Genomic DNA, 21160 nt, shown 5'->3' on the forward strand with positions numbered 1-21160 from the left:
CAGAGAGGTCGCCGATGTGTTGCAGGTCAGGGATGGGCAGTAAGGGTGTAGCAGTGGTGGGATGGATGCGCAGACGGTCGGCTTGAGCAGTACCAAGGTCACGGAGTCTTCGGAAAATGGGACACGTGATGCCGAAATAAATTCTTGACTTAGAGTCTGGCCGCCAACCTGCAAAACAGAAAGAAATTACGGCTCAGTGATAGCAGGGGCAACACATCAAGAGAGAGGAAAAGAGATACGACACTCACCACTAGTTATGAAGGTGAGATGGGTGAGAGCTAAGTCAGAAGGGATGTCCACACACAAAAATGGACCCGACACATACAAAGGGTAATGGTGCCACACTTTATCTGAGGAGGTGATACGAAGTAAGAAAGATTGCTTTTGAGGGCATATAAAAAAAGATTGGTAGCCCACTCCGACATCCTTGGTACTCTTTTTGAGGTAGTATTGAGAGAAGATATCGCGGCTCGTGATTTTAGGCTATCCAATCTTATTATATGAGTTCGCGGCATACATGATTCTCCAGAAATTCCCGATGCCTTGGCAAGGAGGAATGTTGAAGTGATTACACACCTCTACTTCAAGTAGGGTGAGAGGAAGCCGAAGATCGGCGACAAGCTGGCCTACTGTAATAACAAGACATCCCAGTCTACGGGGAACCAGGTGAGGGTAATGGGTGGTAGAAGGCACGTGTTCTAGACCTATGTTAGCCGGAATCCCGTAAGCAACCCTAATTGCATTCAAATTAGGTCTATGACACCGAGAGGGAGGCGGCAGTAAGGAATCCTGGCGGCCGGAGGTGGATGGGGCCACAGTAGGAGCAAGAGGGGGTGGGGACGCTACCCTATCAGACTGAGAAGAGGAGGAGCCACCGGATTCGGAGCTCGACATGAGGAACAAGAAGAACCAGGTGCAAGAATTTGAATCTATTCTAATGTACAGTGTCACAAAAGAGAAAAGGCAATAGAAAACGTACCTAAGAGAGGGTGGAGAGGAGTGACAAGCCTAAGGGGAATGCTGGAAGGGAAGAAAATGCGTCACAAAAAAAAAAGAAAGGACAAGCACGAGCCGGAGACTAGTCGGAAGGGACGAGTTTGCAGAGCAAAAAGAAAATGGAGGAAAAACAGAAGTGAGAAAAAGAAGAGAGCGATGGAATTGAAATAGAGGAGGGGCATAAGGGTAATTACCAGGGGTGTGAAAATTGAAGAGTCGGGTCAGTAAACCAGCTGAACGGCGACACGTGGAAGCTCGAAGTACAAGGGACGGCCAAAAACACGGGTGATGATTGGCATCACATCTCACGCAAACCGATGAAAGAGATATTAAAGACACGGATAACAAAGCGGAGGGATTTCTCGACCCTGGGTCCATAAAAAGAACCGCGGAGTCGAGAAGGGGCATTTGTAGTGGCCTAATGAAGAGATTTGAACTAGGTTAATAGAAGAAGGGGCAGGAGGCAGTATAACCAGGGAAAGTGGGGAGCATTGGATCATGGTCGCGGAACCCTAACCGAAGACGTGGCATAGGTACGGTAGCAAGAGGGACCGAAGGATGGAATGACAAGTGGACGAGCTGAATGGCAAGGAAGGGAGATATAAAAAGAAGAAGAGGTGAAGGGAAAGAGGGGGCAACAGAGAAAAAGAGAGAAGGGGAGAGAGAGAGAGAAAAAGAAAAAGAGAAGAAAGCGTGAGAATTTTAAGGTTAATAGGGTTTTGGAGTATAGGCTTCAATTGTTTTTACTATTTAGTTTTTTGGTTCATACACTTTTCTAGAAATTTTGCTGTTTTCACGGGAGCTGTAGCTGCCTCATTCACTGTTTTGTTCTTGGTGATCAATAGTTAAATATGGACTGGAGTGCAGGTTAGATACGTAAAACATGGCACCAGATTTTAGAAACTTGTTAATATATTAAGCAGGAGTCTTAAAGGAAGGAAGTTGAAACCTGTGCTGCATTGAGGATCTCCTTTGCAATACCATGTAATAAGGTTCTTATGACATCCATAAATTCTTATTTTGCAAGGAAAACAAAACAGTTGAGTGATCATATGGTACTAATATTTTTTTTGTAGTTTTGATGTTAATTAGATCTTATTCTTGTTAATTAGGTCATTTGATCTTTTATCCACAGATCATTTGAAAAATAGATCACAATAAATTGATTTTGTCTATTGTCATTTTTCTAGTAGTGAAGCTTTTCTGCGTCCTATTTTTACTTAATCGGTTGCTAATTAATCCACTTAGGTCCAAGATTCCAAGTAGAGTTTATTGATGATGGACAAGCTACTGGACAATATCGAGCAAAGTATGCCACTATAGTCGGGAAGGTGGCTAGGGCACACTACCCACCTATGTACAAGGACTGGGCAGAGGTTCCAGATTTAACAAAGGATGCTTTGTGGAAGAATGTATTGGTAAGTGCAAGTCACTCCACCTGATTTTATTTCAATAAACATTTTAATTTGTATTGTATCCAAATTTGTTTACTAATGACTTTGACATGTCCAATTTACAGGAAGAAATTGATCTTCCACTCATCCAAAAAGAATGCACTCTTCGTAAGCTTAATATAGCTTGGAAGCAGAAAAAATATGAACTTCGTCACGTGTATGATAAATTTCCGATAGATGTAGAGCAAAAAAGAAATGTTCCTATCAAGGTGAAAAAGAAAGAATGGGAGGCATTCGTCGACATGTGCTCAACAGAAGAGGATAAAACCAAGTGATTCAATGGAAAGTTAGCAAGGGAACAAATGAAGATCCCACATACTACTGGTAGAATGGGAGCTGTTCCAGTTATTGAGCAGTTTATAAACACTTATTTAATGCCATAAAATTATCGTATGCACTAAACTATTATTAATCTTTATCTACATATTGTTTAATATGTTACAGAAAAAAAAATAGCCTAACTGGTGAGGTTTCAAGGACAGAAGGATATGTGGCCATCCATACGGGGAGAGATGGGAGTTGCATCAATTTTGAAACGAAGCAATCTCTTGTAAGAGATAACGAGACATTTATATAGTAATTGCTTATGTTTTTATGACCAGGTATTATGTACTTAAGAAATGGTGACCTTGATTTCTTTTGTAGGAGGAAATTGACAGACTTCTTAGCAATGAGCCTGATATAGTGGAAAGGGATCTAGACAATGATCCCGTTGCTTTGGTGTGATGCTTCTTCCCATCTTGTTTTATTTTTTCTAGTGGGTTTTCTTCAAAGTTCTACCTAAACTTTTGTTTGCTTTAATAGGTTATTGGTCGTGATGGAAGAGGGCGTGTTCGTGGTCTAGGTAGTGGTGTCACTAAGATTGTTTAACATGCTTCAGCTCCTTATAAGGAGATTGCTCAAAGAGAGAAGAGAGCACGTGAAAACAGTAAGTCAGGTTATGAGGCAATCATGGAGAGACTTGAAGAAGTAGACAAGGCTCGCAAGATACTTGAGGATGGAGTTGCAGACCTTAAGCGACAATCTTCAGGGATTGGAAATGCATCTCAGGTAATAATTTAGATAAAAGGTCTGTAGCACTTCTCTTTTCTTGTAGTTCTGTAGCTTGGTAAAAATCCTAAAGCTAACCGACTTCAAACAACTGTGATGGGGAACACCTGCAAGATGTTTATTCTGGATCTGAACAGCTCTTTGAGAATCTGTAGCTACCACCACCTTCTGTTCAATCAGTTTGCAACCTTGTCGGCTTGCTAGGTTAGCTTTTAATTCTTGAATAGGACATACCATATACCACCCTCAAAATAAACAAAAGTATCAAAATATATACACAAAAAATCTTTGTGATGGAAGTTCAAAATCCAACAGTACGCATGCGCAGTAGTACCATATTCCACCTATTAGCGCCAAAATCGCAAAAACCACGAAGTTCGGATCATGCATGTACAAGAAGCCATCGATGGACATTTATTTTCTGCGTAAACAAACAACAAGAAAAGTTTATAAATAACAAGAAAGACATAAACCGAAGACAATAATTAAAGGTTTATCGCTCCAACAGTGCCTAGTCATCTACCATGCTTAACATATGATTTATTAGTGTCGACTCCATAAACCAAAATATTCACTATAAGTTTTGTAGCTATTTCATACCTAAGACCCGAAAGACCAAGGATGGTAACCACTCCCCGCCCTTTTTTTCTCACCTGCCCAAAGGAAAAAAGAACAAGTCAAGACTGATCACTACTTGTAACATATCTAGAATTCTAGATTCTAGACAAAAAAGAGTAGATGTAGATGCAATTCCATTATTAGAAATTGAATAATATAGATGAATAATATTATAATGTAGCAAACACATGGATTATGACGTAGCTGACAGTACCTAATAATTAGCCTTGAACCCCATCAGTTATTTTACTTTAAGTAGTTGAAAACAAGATACTACACAAATAATCACCACAAATGAAACAAAGGCGTTCTATAGCAAACAGAGAGACATGTGTTCGCAACAACACATCCATGGACGAATGAACATTAAGATTGCTCATGTATTCTCAAATTTCACATAGTGCTACTTCCCATGAGCTGGTATCTCATGATAATTAAGCATAAAATGAGTACTTACAAAACCATTTAATTAAATGTAATTAAGATAGAATTTGACAGTAAACAAGTAAATCAATGTAATTAAATGGCTAGCACCATGGTGGGATACTCCATAATAACTTAGAAGGCAAATAAAAAGTGGTAATCTTCAGTCAAGGAAAGATAAAAAGCAGTTCTTTCAAGAGTTAGACCTATGCAACCTCAAGTTGGCTCTAGCATTACTAGGGTGGTGTACCATAAGTTGCATAACTTTTTTTAATTCCATTAGAGTTCGCACTACAAATTTTTCATTTTTCTCTTTCCATTTCTTGGAAAGTTACTAGCAGTAATGCCCCTTAATGCTATTTTCCTCTAATAATGGGTGGCGTGGCATCACCACGGAAGATGGATTCCAAAATTGTTTCAATACGCTATTGATGAGAGACACATTCCCATTTTCTAGAACAAATTTTCCTTAATAGAACTTCAACAGTACTTTGTTCCAATATACATAAATCTTGAGCACTTTTTTTCCTCATTACATGGGCACAAAATTAATAATTCACTTACTCAAAATAAATCTCCAACTGAAACTGAGCATAGAATGTCCTTTGAGGAGTGTCGCTATCTGAGTTAGCCCCAAAACTGAATTACTAAATAATTCTTGCATCCTCTAAGGTTCTTTCTTGGGCTGAAATATTAGGTTTTAACAACAGCAATAAGGTGACCAAACATCAGTATTCTTTTTTCTATTTCATTTCATTTGTATAAATGAAATCATGATGTAATGGGAAAAAGTTTACCAATAACCCCAACTATAACCATGATATTGCAAGTGATGTGTCTACTCTAGCAAGTTGCACTTCAAGAAAAGACCATCAGATAGAAATATCACCTATCTGGTATGTCAGCTCAAGGAGAACCTCCCCCGCTCAATACAAACGCTTGAAGTAGACTCTGCAAAGATGTGTCCGTTCGGTGTCCCATTTATCACAATTACAGTCTCCGTTGCTCCAGGTTTGGGCTCAATGATAGTAATTCTTGCACCAGATATATGAAATAAAGCGTGTAGTTAGTATAAAATAGTGATGCAATATGCATGCATACATTCATGAATGTTAGATCAAAGAAGAAACCTGGATTATTTGTTTTAAAGAGCTTCCATCCTCTCCATAAATTGACAGAACAATAGCTCAAGGAACAATAACTTCCATAGTAGTGGTAGTAACAACCGCGTCGGCCGGGCTTCCTTGCATCCACAACAAAAATCATTCCAAGTAATATCGGAGGAGGATCGCTTGCTAATATTTCAAATAAAAGTATAAAAGAACAAGTGTAAGTAATAAAAAAAAAGTAAATAAACAAACCCTCTAAATCTTCTTTGAGGAGCACCTCCAAAGATACTCGACATTCCCATTAGTCCACCAACATCAATTACTCCCTAAATCCAAATTAATTAGAAAACTTGTTTGGATTCAACAAAATGGACATCATCTCTAAGCAATATCAAGATAGTCAAATGGGGAATCGTATAAAAGTGAATGGCATTAAGAGTGGGATAAAAAGTAGACACCTAAGGTTCCTATGGCACTCGAAGAATGAATTCTTCCTGAATTATGAGGGGGGCCTATGCATTTAAAATTTTGCGCAAAAGCAGATCGATCATCATGGGGATGAATACAGCCATGTGGATGTATGCCACCCATATACATTCAAGGAGGTGAAGGTTCCCTCTGTCCCATGTAAGGAAATAAGGGTAATTGATCTGGAAAAGCATGATGTCAAGGTTGATTCATGGAAGGGAATGCAAAGCGCAGGAGATCATGCTGCAACCTAGAGGTTATCTAGAAAAGAGCTTCTTGGATTGACTCAAATTCCCATGTCATCTATAAGTAGAGTCATGCACATTTTCAAGTTTGTGAATTATGACCAATAACACAACACATACACTTTCTGAGAGAACTCACACTGAAATAGTTAGTCACAAACTTGAAAGGTGCTGATAAGAAATAAATGTTTCCAAAAGTTTATCTTTTCAATCCTTCTATTAGTAAACTTAAAAAGTGAAATAAATAATCAGTTTGAGATTATACAACTCATAATGTATTAACAAAGGCTCATATTAAAAGAATACCTAAGCTACTTCCTCGGTTCCTGAAACAAACTTTGGAATCTGATCCTTTGGTAATATACGAATGTTAGCCCTAGTATATTTCCTCATTTCTCGCTATGATGGTACCACCCATTCGAGGAGGCAACCAATCATTTGGAGGAGAAAATAAGCCTAGATATTACAGGTTTATCATTACTTTCAGGTAAAGCCCTTGCTATCCTACCCTACACGCGAAGAACTGCATCTTGTACAGCAGAGATCATATCATCTTGATGCTGCATCCATGAATTATTCATGTCAGCAGTGTCATATTACACTTGCCTTCAATTACTAGATATTCTAACAATTGAAATTAAAACATGACTCGCGACAAATGAAGTTAAAGGGAAAGCATTACTGCTGGTCTAGATATGATTATAAGGCGATCCTCCGAATCAGGACTGCCTTCTAGGATTTTTATGTCACAACAAGTTTCATGTTGTAATATCTTGACGATGGTTCCTCCCTTCCCTATCACCCCTCCTACTCTCTCATTATGAGACAACATCTGGAAAGTGATGGTTATAAACACATATCTACATCAAGCGCTAAATCTAAAAATAATATACATACACAATTAAACTTTAAATGTAAAGTTTTAATGCACAAGTTCTAAAATTTACCTTTAAATAAGAACAAAGCTAAAGCTTTAAACTTAAAGCCAAAAGTTTTACCCAAAAATAATATAGACTAGATTAGATACTCATAAGTATACACTATTCAAATCAAATTTATCTAAAAATCAAGTCAAATGTCATTACAGATCTACATACATAATTAAAAAATGAACGATATAAGAAAGTTACTCCATTTTTTCTACTTGATTTAGATTCGGAGTAATGAACAATTTCTAACAAATCATAAAAGAATTTCTTTTAACAATTTCTAACAAAACGTCAACAAGAATAAAAATGAGACAAGAAGATGATTGATTACCTACAGGTGAAGGAGTGATAAAGTTCAATGAGGCTGGGAAGGAGGCAGAAGCCAATGAAGAAGAAGAGCAGCTGAAGTTATTTGAGAAGTTTTAGGATTCAATTTTCACCAAAATAAAAAGGTGGGAAAAAATGAAAATAGCCGCGAGGACTAATAGAGTACCCAACTAATAACTATTTTCTATTTGTTTTTTAAGAAAATAATTATTAAAACCCTTTTGCCATCGTGGTCGCAAAACACACACTTAAAACCACGCCCAAATCTTGCTGGTTGCAAAAGGTCTAACTTAAAGCCATGGTCTAACTAAAACGATTGCCAAAAGTGCACCTTTTGCCACGGAAGATGAAAGTCACGACAAAAAGGTACTTTTTGCCACCAATCCTACCTATCGCGGCAACAACTATATCTAGCAACTAAAACTATGACTGCGACAAAAAATTCGGACGCTAAAAGTCACTTTTTTGGTAGTGTCTTCTGCATGATTCAAACCATACAGCAGAAAAACTGAATACTATACAAGTATGTGATGAAGTAAGTATGTCACAGTCTATCACGTATTAGTATTGGTGCTGCGAGTGAGCGCAGGTTAGTATTGGTGCTGTGATTTTTAATGAAATGTTGGAAGTTTGAGTACTTTGTGATCTTGGGAATTTTGATTCTCTTGGGATTGTTTTATGATTTGGTCATGTGGGTATGTTAAATTTTTTAGGATAGGTGATTTTAAGGTGTGGTTTCAATTTGCAATGGTAAGAATTTTTTTTGTATGTCTGTTTCCTATATGTTTTGGTCATTGTGATGTTTCTAGTCAGTGAAGATTAGTTGTTGAGTTTGTATCATGTCTTAGATTGAATAAATGATATAGTAAGTAATCATCTCTATATTCATTATTATATTCTTTGTTAACTTCATTGTTTTTTCTTATTTACTTAGGAAATACAACAATCAACAGTTCATGATGATTCCCTCAATATCTGACCTTAATCTACAACTTGTCACTTGAAGAGTTTCATAACAAAGGTTGTAGTTGCACTTGGAGAAGTCTAAACCTATTTAACGACACCTCCAAGTTTGTATAATGTTCGAATCGATGAGATACTTGATGATTTTGCACCGTTGTATGAAGGAGATGGAAGACTTGGAGATATTGTGCTTGGTGACATGATTACTTGGCCAAAAAATTACGTGGGTTTTCATTGATCGATGAAGCTTTTAAATCGACAAAAACTTATCTTCTTTTGGCATGCCTTGTAAATCCAAGTACATAGTTGTTTTTTGGTCTTTGGATAGTGTTTCTAGCTAGCTATTGAATACTTGAGCAACAAGATCGAGTTCAAATATTTTGGTATTTTGTCAGACTTCAAGTTTTATAGTATATGGTATTGCAATGTAAACATTTTGGATGGAATGATAAATATAAAGATGTTTTGGTACTTAAGTTTGATTATGGTTTCTTAATTATAGTGCAGTTTGAATTTAAATTATTTGGGTAGCCAATCATATTGAAGCAAAAGGTGGATCTGATAAATTAGATTTTCAAATACTCTACTGTCATTAGCCGACTGCAATAAGGAATTGAAACTATTCAGTTTCGTGTTTTGATCGAGCAGGACACAGCTTTAGACAGTGCGAAGCTGTTGTTTTAAACATTAAACCACGGCCATTAACCATCCAAAAAACTCCTTTCTCGATAGCTACTAGCTGTCTTTGTATTTCAAATAATGGACAGCCACTAACCGTCGAGAATCAAAACCACGACATTTTTAACAACGGCTTATGAGACAGTCAGTAGCCGTCGAGATTGACCAATCTCGACAGATATAAGCCGTCCTAAATCAGCTGTTTTACATAGTGGATAAAGGTTGATTGGATCACTACTTGACTTATTAGTATGATATTCCATTTTGAATAGACTACAAGACCTATTGATTATCTCCCCAGTTGATGCCACCTCGTGATTAACTAAATCAAAAATAAATGAGACTACACAATGAATTTAAGCACAGAAAAATGGTTGAGTCAACTTGAACTCAGATTTACATAAAGACTCTCTAAGAAATTAAAATTGAAAGGCTCAAGTCCCACAGGTCAAGTCTCTATACTAATCCTCTAGTTTGGTAAAAGGATACGCTGCTCTTTCATTTGAAATTCCTCTAGTGGCGTATTATATGAACTTACTCTAGACTAGAACTTTTATTAGTGAGATCTATTTCTAGTAATAGAAACTTAGTCTAAAAAGTCTCACTAATCCTGACTATGACTTATAATTTCCAATTTTCATTAGCCAGTTTAAAAGATAAAAATATACTTTTCACCTAGAATCACAATAATTCACATATAAAATTTCCAAATATTGTAATTAAAATTTTGCAAAATTTTAATTCTCACCCCCCCCCCCCCCCCTAATTAAATTAGGCATTATCCTCAATGACGAAATAAAATAATTGAAAGCTTACCATAATTGAAATGATCAGAGAAGGAGGGATATTACCTTAAATGCGTGCAAATTTACATAAGCTAAAATCTGTAGAATTTATATCCTTAACAAAACAAATAAGAGTGAAATATTTGTCAAGTGCTCATTCCGTAGAGTTACACGTCTCCAAAAAGGCGGAGAAAAGGTGCTAGAGTGGAATGCATGAGTCATTAGTACAAATGACACGATTGAAAATAAATTAATAAATAAAAAAGAAATAGACAACAATTAATAAAATAAAAATAACTAGAATCAATAGTTTCATTGTTTAGCATAATATAGGATTTGTCTCTGTCTACAAATAAGAGTGATAAAGCCATAATAGATAATTAAGTACATGAGTGATCATAATATTTATGAATAAATACCGGAATACATAAACCTAGATAAATGACTCTATTTCAACTGTGGACGACCTCTCTCTTTTGAACTGATGTTCCAGCATTGTTATTCTAGAGTATAAGAATATGTCCCATCAACTTCTTATATCGCTGACTCATCTCCTCCTTATTTTTCTGATAATTATAAATTTTTTGCATACACTTAAATAATGTTAAACCCATGTCTCGCACATTCCGGTCCATCTGAGCATCAAAGACACTAGCGCTTTCAAAGTAAGGTGGTGGGGAATCAGGGTCATGATGGGTGTCATATCAAAAATTGGTTCACCCTCGTCTGTCAGTAAAGTAGGATCCCAAAATCCAGGTGGACAGTGTAAAATCTGCTTGGGAATTTGTACTTCTTTAAGTTATATTCCTTCTGTCTCAATTGTTTTTTCACTAAATAATTATAACTCGCACAAAAGCCTAGTGATAAATGTTGGAAGGATGAGGTACCCATGATTTGCATTCTTTCTCTCCATAATATTCCTCATTATAGTCTTTCCCAAACAAATTTTGATATCCCTCTTCATTAACATAAATAGGATATGACCACTAGGTTCATAGATTGTAGAAGAATTACTAGATCCAATCATATTATCATAAATCCAACGATATGTTAAAATTTGATTCACTTGAAGGGAGCAAACTCGAACACGATTTGCAGAATCCACTTCTACTCTTTCTCCAAGCAAAGCTCGATAATCACATGATTGTTTTGCCTTTGTTTGAGGTCTATAGTGTGCTAAAATTCCCATTTTTTCTACTAGAAAATCAGGGGTGATGATAGTGGGTTCATAGTCATTATCCCAGTACAACTCCATTTTCCCATTCACCTCTTCATAATCAATTCCGCAGTCGTAGAAACGTCTAACAATACCTTCAAGATATTTGTCCCCCTTAGAATAAAAGAGACAGTCCCAACCCCGATTTTCGCATTCTTGTTTAAAAAATCCGTTCATGGCATTATTATCAAACAACTCTCCATAACAGAGTTCTGCGTGAATCCTTCATTTAGTTGCCATGTGCAAATGTTTGCATAATAGGACCATAGGGGTTAAATTTAGGATTAAAGATTTAGAGCTAGTGGTAATCGGAAGGTTGTTAAGTTTATAACCTTATTTCTCTCCTATTTCGCTCAGCCTAACCAAATACTAATACTTCATCACATGATCACCCTTTATTTCCTGCTGTCTCCCTCCATACAACAATAAACATAAAAAAAAAAAAAAAAAAAAAAAAAAAAAAAAAAAAAAAAAAACAAAAAAAAAAAAAAAAAAAAAAAAAAAAAAAAAAAAAAAACAAATTCAAATATATAATTTTGACAACCTGTAATCGAAGCTGAGCGGTGAAACTAGCAAAAATTTGAGCGGTTAATCAGGAAAGCAGGACATCCAAAATACTATTTGGAATTGTAGAATTCCAAAATATAGAATTAAAAACAATTAGGAACTGACCGGTGGTAAGCCTTGCTGATTTGCAAGTGCTCCTCGTTACAGGTAGTCCATGAGATGAAGTTGTAGTTTCTGGTTTAGGTTGAGAGTGGGTGTTTTATTGTGTAGGGCGGTTGGAGGTAGAAGATGTAGTGAAAGAAAGCATTAGGCCTTCTTTGTTTTCTATAATATACCCTAGTCGATTTTTTTTTATTTTTTTATTTTTTTCATTTTTAGGACCAAGTGCTTATTGATTAGGATTGGGTTCGAAATAAAAATGGATTCTAACTTACTTGTCTGAAATAGAGAATACTTTTAGCTTACTAAAACACACTTAACACACACGCATCACACATAATAGTGCTAAGCTTCTAGCAATCTTATTTTTATTCTTAAAATCTAATCACTCCATAAACTATTGACATTCTACGAAATTAAAAATAATGAAGTCCATGACAGTAGGGAATAAAACTAACTACTACTACTCTCTTTCTAGTACTATACTATACCAGTATACCATAACAACTAATGATAAATTACTTCTGCATACTCTTGATACTTCATGTTCCTTCCTTAACCTTGTCATTGCTATCCATGAACTCAAAAATCAACTTCCAAACTTCCTTGTTGATACAATCTTGGTAAATATCTTCATCACTCCAATAACACCTCAACAACAACTTTCTTCCGTATTTGATGTCCAATTTAACCTTTTAATCCCAAGCCAAGAGTCTAGAGCGCCTAAGAGTGATGTGTAGTGCAATAATTGTTTGAATTGGAATCCAATCTTTGTAGTGATTCTCTAAGCCAGGACACACATGACGTACCATCTTACAAATAAAAACAGGGAGCACTAGCTTATTGGTGTTCCTCATAAAGACGTATACGATTTGTGTTAGCATTCTATAGTATATGTTGTAGAATTCACCGTTCTCCAAAGCCTTAAGTAAGTGTAGGCTATATTTATCAGCAGAAAACATATTAGGATCACCAAAGATATTGGTAGATATCCACATCAATGCTAAGGCACGGTTCCAAGCACGGTTGATGATAATAGAAATTCCTAATCTAAATTACTCTAACGAATATAAGTAAAAGATGTGGCTAAGTAATAATGAATATATGGTTGATTCAAATTGAGATTTAAACTATGCATAAACTAAATTAAATTAAATATATAATTATGAATGAAGAGAGAAAATATCTTGGGAGAGATGAATCCACCAAAATCATAGAATTAGTATAATAGATATATCTATCATGCTTAATATAAATCACCGATAGAAAACTCATCATACCTACAAACCTTATGCTCATAACCATGATGTTAATATTTGGATTTCAACGTGTTTTCTACTTTACCACCAAGTATTTCTTCAATCTCCATTGATATTTTCTATCTAACCAAATTGTGCTTTAAGTGGCATTCAATATACATCTCTAGGTACCATGGAAAATCCACATGTGGCATTAACCATACAACTAATTTAGGTGTCATAAAGAATCCAATTATCACACTAGAACACTAAAAACTAGAAGAAAAGAATCTAGGGGTTTGTAGTATTTGGATCTACACAATCATGAATTATCCTAAGACCTCCTAACCTCCACAAGGAACATTAGATCAATAGATGAATAAAAAGAAACTCAATGGGGGATTTATGCTAGAATATGATAGAAGAAAAACTAAACTAAAACATAAGAAAATTGCTTCATCTCCCCTCTCAAGAGAAGGGAGATTAGTTCCTCATACTATGCTATGAATACAATATGAAAATGAATAATTTTTATTGATGGTAATGGTGAAAAAGGTTTGGACTTTCTTCTCTCTTAATTCTAGATCTAAGATGCAAAAACTAAATTTCCTTGATATCTTTTAACTTGGGTTTTTGTGCCTTTTATATTGGCTTACATGTTCGTCTGGATAGATATGCGAATTATATGTTTATTCGGTGTAAACCTCTCTAGAATCTTTCTACAAGCAATCCTGGAAAAGTTGGATTCGGTTGCACAAAAGTCAGACATGACCCACTTTGCCCTGCAGGTAATTGTGCAAGCTGCAACTTCTGACAGCTTTCAGTTTCCTAATTCTTGTGAAACTCTGAATTCTTTTCCATGTTGATCTCCTCTTCCTATGAATTTGAAATTAAGGCTATGAGATCATATTTAAAACTCTTCTAACTCAATTATTATCCTCTTTTAGAGTCCCATTAAGCTTGACACTTTTAGAGATAAATATGACATTTTTGCCCTAGGCCTTTGGTTGTAATTTCCAATGACTCTTTTTTTACTTCTTTTGCCTCCATATTTCACATTTAGATTCTTTGACCTGCAAAAACTCAAATTGCATCATATTAGAACAAATAAATATAAAATGGAGACTAACATATATATAATTAGGGATATAAATCATTACTTTTGAGCACTTATCAATTACATCTGAGGAACCTCTGTCCATTGCTATACTCTCTTGGGTACTCCAGTGAACCATCATGGTATCTCTGCATCCCTTAACACAAGGGTAGTGAAGCCATTTTCAATCACACTTCCAGTGATCAGCATCTCCACACAGAAAACATAATCCATTGTTTGTTGATGACATCGCAATAGGTTCCTGAAATACCAACATAAAACTTAAATTATTCTATAAAGCGTAATGTTCTAAAACACCTAAAAATGAAATAATGTATTTGTAAAAATGCCCCATTTTTAACATACACCTTTGACCCCTTTTTCAAAATCAGTGAAACAAACGAGATGATAGTTAATTTAAGAAGAATCAGACATAAAATAAGAGGGATCAACCTTTGTAGGACCAGATCCACCACCCATGAAACAAAGAAAAATTGATTTTGAGAAGAATTGAGATGGAGAAGAATGGTCTTCGTGTCTTCGTTTTTCCTACAAGTTTGGTCCAACTTGGTCTTAAATAATATTAAAAAAGGAAAAAATAAATAAAGAAATGCAACGGCTATATTTTAAGGGTAAAACTATCAATATCTAAAATATCAACATTTGTGCAACAGTTGATTGATGAAATGGGGGGCAATCACTAAGGATTTTGAAAATGGGGGTATTCACAAAAGGGGATACACACTTTGGGGGGTGCTAAGTCAAAAACCCCTTTTATAAAATATGTCATATATATAGGAGAGGAATTCCCATTTTAATAGGAGTTGATGACATGGAATTTTAAGAGAGCTAGAAAAATACCATTTGTGGAAGCTTTAATATTAATATATAGACTAGAAAGTAGACCCGTGCATACACACAGACTCTTTTTGAAACTTGCTTAACAATCATAACCAATGTTATTAGACCCGGCTCGGTCCCAAGGTTTTACTCGGTAAACCAGTTTCCTAACCGGGCTGGGATTATTATCAGACTATTTATGTAGTTAATCCAGTGCTGAACCGTTAAACTCGGATGGTTTTCTATTAAACCCTGCTAGACTAGACAATTTGACTATTGGGCCGAACCAATCTGGCTAGTTGTGCTATTATTAAAAATTCAAAATAAATTGCTTGTGGACAAAATCGAACCTTGGTTCCGCATAGAACTAACCTTATTGTCAATTAGCCTACCACCACTAGCTGCGGACATACAGTTGCAAACACATATATATTATCTATATAGTCCAAGTAGTGACCCATTGGTTGAACCACTAACCCAGTGACCTAGTCCCTCCACCGAGTTGACCTCTGGGCTGGGTCATAACTATACATATAGAAATTTTCTAACAAATCGTGATTCATGTTTTTGTCACTAACCCGTTTTAATTTCATAACAAATTATTTTAATTAAGTCTTAAAAACCCGTTTTAATTTCTCAACAAATAGTTTTAATTAAGTTTTAAAATCCCATTTTTTAATTTGGGGAGGGATCCCATTTTAATTTAGAAGTGTGATTCCTATTTTTAATAGGAGAAGAATTTCCATTTTAATTAGAAGTGCTAGATTTTTCTTTTTTAACAGAGGAGAAATTCCCATTATAATAGGAGAAAGATTCACGTTTTAATTAGAAGTGCTAGAATTTCCCTTTTCAATAGGAGAAAAATTTTAGTTTTAATAGGAGATAATGATGTGGAATTTTAATAGAACTTGAAAAATACTCTTTGTGGGAGCTTTAATATTAATACTATAAAGTAGACCCGTGCATACGCGCCGACTTTCTTAAAAACTTGCTCAACAATCATAACTATATATATAGAAATTTTCTAACAAATCGTGATTCCTGTTTTCGTCACTAACCCATTTTAATTTCATAACAAATTGTTTTAATCAAGTCTTTAAAACCTGTTTTAATTTCTTAACAAATTATTTTAATTAAGTTTTAAAACCCGTTTTTAATTGGATGAGGAATTATGTTTTAATTTAGAAGTGTGATTCCTGTTTTTGATAGGAGAAGGATTCCCGTTTTCTTTTTCAATAGGAGTGGAATTCCCATTATAATACTATAATGATTTCCGTTTTTCAATTGGATGAGGGATCCCGTTTTAATTTAGAAGTGTGATTCCCATTTTTTATAGGAGAAGGATTTCCGTTTTAATTAGAAGTGCTAGATTTTTCTTTTTCAATAGTTGAGAAATTCCCATTATAATAAGAAAATGATTCCCATTTTAATTAGAAGTGTTAGAATTTTTCTTTTCAATAGGAGAAAAACTCCCGTTTTAATAGAAATTGATGACGTGAAATTTAAGAGAGCTAGAAAAATATCCCTTGAGCTTTAATATTAATATATAGATAGATATAGATATTGATTGATATTAATATTGATTGATATAGATTGATATAGATATCTTCCAAATATTTCTTGATACGCGCTATCATGTTTTCATTGGTCGGTTGTATCTAATATAATTTTTTCTATATATAGTGATAGCATTAACATGGAAAACCTAACTTTAGCCTCAATTAAAAATGGGGACCAAAGCTTGGGCGACTAGTTGGGACATAACTTAAGTTGTCCCAGTGATCTAGCACTCCATTATTTGCCGCGTTTAGTTAAAAAACTTTTGGTACACTATTCTTATCCTAAAACCCTTGATGTTTTTTCCTTTTTGGGCAAAAACCCAGCATTGTTAGTTCGAGCTCGGCAAGGAATTATCTTAGCTGTTATTTCTTTTGGTTCGTTTTTCCTTTCTTTGGCAAAATCCTCCACTGATTGATAGTGTGAGTTCGGGAAAGATCGCAATTTCTTTGTTGTCTCTTGCAGGTAAAATCCTCCACTGATTGACAGTGAGAGTTCGTGTAAGAAATCAACTCCTTTGCTTTCCTTTGACGTAGTAAAATCCTTCACTGTTCGACAGTGAGACTTCGGGAAGGAAGGCAATCAAGAATGGATCTTTATGAGTTTGGAAACCCCAATTTGGCTAGGCAAGTTGTTTCTGATGTGGAGAGAATTTCGACTTGTATGCAGGGTTCTGTACCTGAAACAAGCCAGATGACTTTTGCTGATATAGTCTTTAACAACTCCTCAATTGGTGTTGAATCTTCAGCCCAAGGAGCAAGTAGAAATGCCACGGTAGAACAAAATCAAGGAAGCACATATGCGGATACAGAAAGACCACACATATAGAATCCAGTGGATATCTCTACACTGCCTATGCCGACCAGAAAGGATAACCATCCAGCCATTAAACTACTCATAAGATCTATTGAAAAGGGCATTGCAGCTTGTAAACTATCTTTAGTGGGCCGAGTTGATATGAAACTAACCCTGGACAAAATCAGATCGATAATCAGCACTGATTGGGGATTAACTGGAAAGGTGAAAATTTCACCCTTAGGAAAAGGTTATACCAATTTATGTTTTGAGAATGAAGATGACTATAAGAGAATTATATATGGAGGAACATGGTATTTAGAAGGACAGCTTCTGAGGTTTACAAAATAGACTCCAAACTACAACACAAACACATATCGCCAGACATCAGCCCCTGTGTGGGAGAAATTTCCAAGACTTCCCCTCGAATACTGGGAAGCTGAAACTCTAATATCAATGGGAAGAGGACCGGGAAGCCAAATCAGAGTTGACGCCAACACTCTTGAAAAAGATAGCAGATATCATGCTAATGTACTGGTGGATATAGATCTGACTGAACCAATCCCAGATAAAATCTCAGTGGAAGTGGTGGAACATGGCATCGAATTTTGGCAAGAAGTACAATTGGGTAAGCTTCCAAAATATTCAATCATTGCACAATGGTTGGCCACCTAACTGCTGAATGTAGAAGACTACGATCATAAAAAGCGAAGGACCAAGTTCCAAGCCGAGAGAATGTAAATGCCCCAGCTGGCCCTGCACCTATACTTTCCAAAAGCCAGCGACGCAGAATAAAAAAACGAAATCGTGCAGCCGAATGGAGACCATGAGGAAATACAATAGCACAAGAAAATGTTGAGGAAGCACAAGCAGTAGCAGAAGTATTGGTGGAAACGCCCCTTCCACAAAGTGTAGTGGAAAGCAATACCCTAAGTGCATAAGGGAATGCCCCAGTGGAGACTACACCCCCACTGACTGTAGCAGTATTGGAAACTATCCCAAACCCAATAAAAGATATTGCTATTCCACGGCAGGCCAATATAGTGAATCCCCTTGGTCCAGTTTGTCTCAGACAATTCCACTGTATTGCAAGAAGAATCGAAGCAACTCCTAAAAATGGCAATGGAAAATACCTTTCCTATTGCAATTATGAGAACTCACACCCCTTTTCCTATAGGGGATGAAATTCTTTATGCTATGGATCATAACAGATTCTCTATCCTCGAAGAGGATACTCAAAGCGTTCTTGATGCAAGTGAAATTTCTGAAGAAAAAACATAACACTTTCTAGGTGAAGTTTTATTATCTTCAAACCTACTCCTCTCCAATCCTCCAAGTACACCCTCGGGTGTTGTCACAAGGGCAGGCAATAGGAGTGGCCAAGTTAATGAGTCCTTCGGTGCTATTCCCAATCAAAGGATAGTATCTCAATATAATGAACAGCTTGAAAGTTCTTCCAAGCAGCCGAACAGCAGCAAAAGAAGGGGACGACCCAAGGGGTCGAAGAACAAATGTCACTAATGACTACACCTATCTGTGTGTGGAATGTGCGAGGAACTAATGATGACCAAAAGGCCAAAGAAATTAATAAAGTTAGAATATAAAAGAAGTTGAGTGTGTATTGTTTGCTAGAAATGAAAGTTAGGCAATACAAGTACGAGCGCATTCGCAATATGTGTTGCCCTCTCTGGGAACATATGAATAATTATAGCAAGGATCCCTCAGGTAGAATCTGGATATGCAGGGACCCATGCAAAATGCATATTGCTAAGCTTATGGAGTCTGACTAATACATTCATTATAAGGTTACTCATTTACCGAACAATGAAGTGTACTTTCTCACTACATGTAGTCTACGCAAGAAATACCAAAGTTGAAAGATTGAAACTATGGCACAACATTAGATCCCTTCACAGCTCTATCAATCTACCTTGGAATGTTGTCGGAGACTTTAATAACATTTCTAAAGCAAAGGAGAGAAGAGGGGGTATGCATCCGAGAGAAGCAAGTGATTCTATTGAATGTTTGGAAGCTTGTGGCCAGTCGGATTTATATTTTAATGGCTTCTTTTTCACATGGAGTAACAATGTGGATGGACCTGGCAGGATTATGAAAAAAATAGACTGAAGCTTGGTAAATAGTCTATGGTTGGCTCAATATCCATCCTCTAAGGCAGAATTCCTCCCACATGGTATTTCTGATCATTCCCCTATTCTCATAGAGTGGAATGCACAAAGTAGGAAAACAACCCCGTTTAGATTTAAAAGAACTGGGTGGAGCAACCAGAATTTCAATCCATTCTTGAAGAGGCGTGGAAGACTCCTATTTATTCCAATCCCATGTATATTCTCATGTAGAAACTTAAGCTTTTGAAGAAAAGGCTCAAGCCTTGGGCATAGAAGAAATTTTCTGACCTCCATGGTAGAGTTATAAAAGCTAGGGAGGAGCTATATGATATCCATAAGCTTTTGTAGGATAATCCTTTCAATCCACACCTTGGCCAAAGTGAAAAATCTGCTCTTAATAAGTATCAGACTCTTGCTAGTGCAGAAGCCTCTGAGATTCAGCTTAAGGAAGAGGGTGAATGGATGTTGGAAGGTGACAAGTGCACTGCCTATTTCTTCAATATTCTAAAGGAAAAAAGAGCTAGAAGTGGCATCTGATCTCTACAAGATGATCATGGAGACACAGTCCAAGGACAAAAAGACATTATTAATATGATTGTTGAGTTCTATAAAGGGATTCTTGGCATAAAAGGGGAGGAGATCTCTAGTCCAGTTTTCTTCCAAAACTTACCAGTCAGAGCCATAGTCAGTGATTCATTTTCCTTGGACTTTGAAGTGACAGAAGATGAAATAAAGCAAGCGCTCTTTGAGATGGAGGACAATAAAGCACCTGGCCTAAATGGATATACTAGTTTTTTCTTTGAGAAATGTTGGGCTACTATTGGTCTTGATTTTATTTTGACAATTCAAAATACTTTTAGATTTTGTAAACTCCCTAGAGGGGTCAATGCAACCTTTCTTTGTCTTGTTCCCAAAATAGCTAATCCATATTGGGTAGAAAAATTTAGACTGATTACCTTATGCAACACCATATATAAGTGAATGTCTAAAGTTTGTACAAATAGCCTGAAATTGGTGATTAATGATTTGGTTTATCCTAATCAATCAGCTTTTATCCCTGGCATGACCATATAGGACAACATCTTACTTTCTCATGAGCTTCTGCAAGGGTATGAAAGGAAACATGGCACTCCGAGGTGTTCTATCAAAGTAGACATACAAAAAGCTTTTGATATGGTTAGCTGGGACACTATACAAGTTATGTTGAAGACCTTCAAGTTCCCTCCTCTTATGTGCAACTAGATCTAGATGTGTGTTTTCTTTCCTTCTTATTCTATGATGATCAATGGAGCTGCAGAAGGATTCTTCCTTGGTGCCTGAGGCTTGAGACAAGGAGATCATATATCTCCGTATCTGTTTGTATTGGTTATGGAAATTTTCAGCTGTATTATCTTAAGAAGCATCAATGAGAAATGAATCCAGTTTCACCCTAACTGCAAAAGAGTGAAACTTTAATACCTTGCCTTCGCAGACAATGTCCTTCTTTTTTGTAAAGGGGAAAGCAACTCTATTCTTGCAGTTAAAGAATGTCTCCTGGAATTTGGTAGGGCAACTGGACTACACATCAATACTCACAAGACC

At 36.1% G+C, this 21160-nt stretch overlaps 1 long non-coding RNA gene across 1 annotated transcript; it reads right to left on the reverse strand.

Annotated features, from left to right (window-relative positions):
• Nucleotides 1–3762: 3762 nt before the first annotated feature.
• LOC147504627 (uncharacterized) lies at nt 3763–5495 on the reverse strand. Its single transcript, XR_015220424.1, has 4 exons — nt 5431–5495; nt 5106–5226; nt 4101–4153; nt 3763–3921 (listed from the first exon to the last, which is right to left on the reverse strand). It is a non-coding gene; the product is annotated as an uncharacterized LOC147504627 (long non-coding RNA).
• Between the last annotated feature and the right edge of the window lie 15665 nt (nt 5496–21160).

This window comes from Coptis chinensis, chromosome 4 (assembly GCF_015680905.1).
Source record: "Coptis chinensis isolate HL-2020 chromosome 4, ASM1568090v1, whole genome shotgun sequence".
Classification (NCBI taxonomy): domain Eukaryota; kingdom Viridiplantae; phylum Streptophyta; class Magnoliopsida; order Ranunculales; family Ranunculaceae; genus Coptis; species Coptis chinensis.